The sequence below is a fragment of the Pinus tabuliformis genome, chromosome 7, assembly GCF_031772625.1.
Source record: "Pinus tabuliformis cultivar Carrire ecotype Pingquan chromosome 7, CPIR1, whole genome shotgun sequence".
Classification (NCBI taxonomy): domain Eukaryota; kingdom Viridiplantae; phylum Streptophyta; class Pinopsida; order Pinales; family Pinaceae; genus Pinus; species Pinus tabuliformis.
Genome location: NC_142293.1, coordinates 1518879510 through 1518885509, shown reverse-complemented (window position 1 = coordinate 1518885509; position 6000 = coordinate 1518879510).

The following is a 6000-nucleotide window of genomic DNA, read 5'->3' as shown; positions in this document are numbered from 1 at the left end:
GGCTAGGCATAGTCTAGGGTAGGCTATGTATTGTAAGCCTAACTTAAAATGCACATAGAAGAATAAGATACATCATGAAAAAAACAAAAACACATACACAATGAAGAATAGTGTTTTGGGAAGGAGTTACAATCATCTTTCCATCAATATTCATACATATTTAAACATAGATGATGTGTTTGGAGTGATTGTACCCTCTCTAACCAGTCACTCATGAATTCAACTTTTACCCTTTATTCATACATTTACTCATATAGATAGGATTACTTACATAGGCCTAAGAGGCCCCTCAACATCTCCCTCACCCTCAATTCCTTACTCATCCTAGGAAAGGATGGAACAATGTCTTGGAACTCTACCTTTTGTAGAAGTATCCTTGCTACACATCAACCATGCATACCAATATACATAACTAACTCAGCCACAACAACTACCAATCTGATAAGATGCACATATATAAGGCTTACTATGACTTTTACTCACTAGTTGGCAATATATTGTACGTATCAACTCGCAACCATTCTCTACAGTCTATCAACCACAAAAACTACTACTCTAACCAGGAATTTTTGGGTAGCTCCTCTCCAATATAGGGGCCTCTCTTACCTCTCTCTACGAATGAGTATAGTGTGTCATTGTCGCTCCTGGAAGTTTCTTAGTCATACATTAAATTAGTGAAAGTTTACACATGAACCAACCTACTCTTTGCCACTATCACAATCCAAGAACTATTTTATTACTTTATACCTGAGGAGAAATCAATATATTCTCATGTTGTCAGAATTTTGTAACTTCAACTACAAAAAAGATCAACTACAACTTTCTATGTTACACGTAATTCTATAAAAAAAATTAACTACTTGGATGCTCTGACAATTCAACTACAAAATTTTGTATGTTACACATTTAATTTTGTTCCCAGTTGTAATAGATGCTATGTTGTTATTGCCTTCTTATTGATAGATTTATTTTTATGGTTGCTAGTTAATGTTCATGTGTTGTTGCATTATTGAATGTGTTGTATAATGAATGGATGGGTCAATTGCGTGTTGCTTACTACTGATTTCTTGGAGTCTGTAATTAAATTTATGAAGGATAACTTTAACTCTAATGCGGCATACTATTTTTTCTTGACGATTGAGCTATTCAAAATAAGTGTTGACTTGATATCAATGAATGTCAGCAAGAGGTTGATCTCATCAACTAGACATTGATTTCAATTACAACGGTGGAGAATATCATGTACCTAAATCAAGGTTCACATTTCACCTTTCTATGAATTATGACACCAACGATTGGTTGAAAGACTTAATCCAAATATAACTTGACTTAGTTATTCTTCATGCTATTTTTTTATGCAAACCCTACCATTAATTACAGACTCACAGATTTATTAAAACTAGAATGCATCAAGAGATATGCTTCTATAAGAGAATAAAATAAGGAATATCAAGTCTATAAGAGTCTCGTACTAAACATCAATGTCACTACCAACAAGCACATCCATTATCTACAACATTAGAATCTTAGTTGAATCAATCTTGCTTAATATGTTTCATACTAGTTTTGTCTGATATTTTAGTCGACCACTTCTTTACACAGGAATTTAGCCATGTCAACTTTTGCATCTATTATTCACTAGTGAAGTCGAAATCAAAGCTAACTCTACCATATGGTCAAAATTCACCAAAATATAATGAAGTAAATAAGTTTAACCAAGGGTTGTCGATGTGAGTGTCAAATAACTCTCTTCAGGTATCATTTCTCCCATTGTGTCATTTTCTTCTTGTATATTTGCATATCATTTTTCATGTTGCACATGTAAACCAAGTCCATTTATCAACCAAATCATTGATTTCCTGATTATTTTCACTTACATGTTATGATAATAAATATTTAAAAGTTTATATCTATAGTGCAAGTTCCTTTTCAACAATATTTACCATAACAAGTCTACTCTATTGATATATTACCATTATATGTAGTTACTTGGAGGTTGGTTAAAATATTTTATGCTCTCAAATATTTGAAAATAAACTGCACACTTATACTAAAGACAAATTCGACTTCTCATGATACAAATGATCCTTCATTCTCCCACATATGGATTTCAACTTCTTATATGTAGTGTGGAAATCCCATACTAGTATTTTGCATGATGAAAGCATATATCATATCATTCTAAGTGGCAATAAATTTTTCCAATAGTAGCTTTCAAATGTACATGTAGTAATTTTAATTGACAAGTGACCAATATTAACTACCTAGACCTAGTGACCCGACTCGATAACATATTTAAGGTAAGTCGATCATTTTAGATATTGAACAAGTCAACTAGTTGAATGGTTGAGTTTACCTTGCATTCCTTCATATTAGCTTTCTAGGATGTTGAATAATTGTGATCATGAATATGTGTTAGCAATTCTATTGAACATCCTTCATATGTCATGCATTTGATGAACAACATGCATCCTCAACTCTTGCATCCATAAATTCAACATCGCCTTGAAAATAAGTGATTGGCTCAATAGAATTGAACTGTAGACAACAAATCACCTTACATATGGTATAAGTGAAAAAGTTTCCACAAAGGAGTTATAACCAGGTCAAAATCCCACATTGCTAAATTGAATTCAAGCCTCGAGGGACTTGAGAGTGGACTTTAGGGATTCATTTTCATCCATGGAGTTCTTCGTTTTAGGCATTAGGGACTAGATTTTGGTTATGATAGTTCTATGGTTAATTTCTTGTGAAGTACTGAGTCTATTGAGGTGCATTTCTCCATCCATGAGTTTTGTGACCTAAATGTAATACCACCATGCTCTCCTTCAAATATTAGAGTAGTAGATATGACAACAATAATATATGGTATTTGGATATTGATAGTTGTAAGGATTTATGAAATAGACTCTTTTAATCGTCTGCCAAGTCAACTAAATCAACTTAATGGTAGTCATACTACTTCAACTCGTCAACTCTTATCGAATGTGAAATTATGTTCATAAATAAATTGTTCCTCCTTTCACTAGCAATGCAATGGCGAGAAAGAACTTTACGTTGAAGTCATTGTATGTCAGTATCAACCAAGAAGGATCATGCAACAATATTTCTACAATCCCATCAACACAAAACAAAATTAACCAACATGCCTAACCATTTTCCAAGATTATTCTATACATAAAGCAGTTTTCTTTCTACGTGAATCACGAGAAGAGTTTGTAATAATAATTTTAAAAATAATCATCAAAATTATTGCATAAACATTTGTCTAATTAACTATAATAGCAAGTTCTTATTTATTTTCTTCATTTTGGCTGCTTAGCTAGATAGAGCAACATCCATGATCAATATTTCATGTGCAGAATGCATGTTCTTCAAGCATCTCCTCAAAAGTAATTTTTCATGAACATCTCTTCACTTCTAGACTAATCCTCTTCGTTTTCATTCTGCAGGCTCATTCATTTTTCTCTTCTTGACGGTTCATCCCACTCCCTCATTCATTATTTTTGTCACCCAACCAAATGAAGTAAATGATTGCGTCAGATGTTGTAAGTCTAAATTACAATGCACCTACAAGAAATTAGTCTTGTTCAAAAATTAAATATTAAACAATGATTGAATAAACAACAGAAAAAGGATTTAATCAAGGTACCAAAAATACATGGTGATTCCTTTTCCTCCAATTAATCAAACATGAAAGGAATCAATCTTGAGTTGTGCACACATCACATATATCAAGGAAGGATCTAGACGCTTTCACCTACACTAGTTTCAGATGAATCCAGCACTGGGGTAAATAATAAAGGAGGGACTACCAAAACTAATCACAATTGATTTTATTTACGCAATTTCAAATAGTGAATGGGTTTCTACCCTTGTTCTAGTACCCAAGAAAAAGGGAAATGGAGAGTTTTCATAGATTATTGATAACTTAACAAAGCAAATTATAAAGACCATTTTTCACTTCTTTTCATCAACAAGGTCATGGATACTTTAGCAGGAAAAAAGTATTTTTCTTTCTTGTGTGAATTTAGCAACTACAACTAAATTCAAATCGCATTGGAACACCGAGATAAGACTAAATTTACATTTCCATAAGGGAAATTCACATATCAAGTTCTATAATTTGGATTTTATAACTCCCCTACCACCTTTCAATGAGTTCTAATTGGTATATTCTCTGATCTTATACACGACTATGTGGATATATATATATATATATATATATATAGAGAGAGAGAGAGAGAGAGAGAGAGAGAGAGAGAGATGATTTCACAACCTATGGTGATGAGCTTGATGAAGCATTAGCTAATTTAGATAAAACATTAATAAGATGTAAGGAATTTAATATGGTCCTTATAAATCTCAAGTTTTAAATGACCTTAACCAAAAGTGTTTTGTTAGGACATTACATTTCAGCAAAAGGTATTCAGGTTGATTTGAGAAAAATTAAGGTGATATTAGATTTACCTACTCTGTACTTAGAAGAAGAAGTATGTAGCTTCCTAGGATATGTTGCTTACTATCAAAAATTTATTGAAAAAAGTTTCTAAATTTATCATACATTATTTTCTCTACTAACATAAATTTAGATATTGTCCAAATAGAAAAGTGTCAGCATACTTTCGAAGAATTATAGGATAAAGTGTAAAAGGCACTAGTTTTTAGAGGGACTAATTGGTCCCTCCCAATCCATATTTCCATAGATGCCTCAAACAACATTATAGGAGTTGTGCAAAGACAACTTGAAGCAAGAAACCCGCAATAAATCTACTATGTTAGTAAAAATATTTTGTCTGTGGAGCTTAATTACACGTTAAGTGAGGAGTTCCTTGCAATAATTTATGCAATAAACAAATTTTGAAGTCACAGTATAGGTTATCTAGTAATATTACAAATTGAATATGTTGCAATCAAATATTTGATGAATAAACCAATTAAAAAAAGTAAAATTGAATATGATATCGTCATCTTAGATACACCAAGATGATGATATATGATATTATCATCTTAGATAACCCATGTCACAGTTAGACATCACTAACCATCACCAAATTTGTATCTACCCAAGTTATCTAGCGAACAAGGGCATTTGTTCCAACCAAGGCTCTAGGACTAGTAACTCAACCCATAGCTATTATCAGGCTCCAAAGCATTTGTCCAACCAAGGCTCTAGGAATAGTATCTCAACCCTCCAAGGGCTCCATATTTTTTCCCAACCAAGGCTCTAGGACTAATAAATCAACCCAAGTTGTTACAGGGCTCTAGAGTGTTTGTCCAACCAAGGCTCTGGGAACTAATAACTCAACCCACATCTCAAGGAACATGAGAACCAACCAGAAAGAAAAACGGAAAGGCTCCCACAACACCATGGCTATCCAAGAAATGGCAAGGCTATTTAAAACCATTATCAAAGCAGGAAATTCTCCATGTCAATGACATATCATGACCAAGAAACCACATGCATGTGCCATGCATGCCAAAACTAGTAAGGAAATCATACAAGAAACTCGGTACCTGCAAGGAAACCCCATTGTATTTGTTGATCCCAATGTACTCTTGCACTTTCCTACTCTTCCTTAAACTTCTTTCTATGAATCTCAAGTATCTCACACTCCTCTAAGAGTGCTCCAAGAAAACAATAAATATCTAAGAGTAAGAGAGAGAGAGAGAGAGAATATAATGAGAGCTCCAAAATTGAACTGACAAAAGTCTGTGAAATGATCCTCATAATCCTTTTTATTAATGGGGCCTCTACTTTCTTCATTTTCCATTATTTTTCCTTCATTTTCCTCCTCACATGCAACATGTGACCTTTCACCTTCCTTTTCTCCTAATTTCCATTATTTTCATAAATAAAATGCCAATTAATGCCTAATACATTTCCAAAGCCTTTTCCATTTCCTTTTCCAATTTCCATAGCCATAATAAATAAAATTAACACCCACATTAGGATTTTCTTTGCAACATTAAGCCTGGAATACGTGTGCTATGACCATG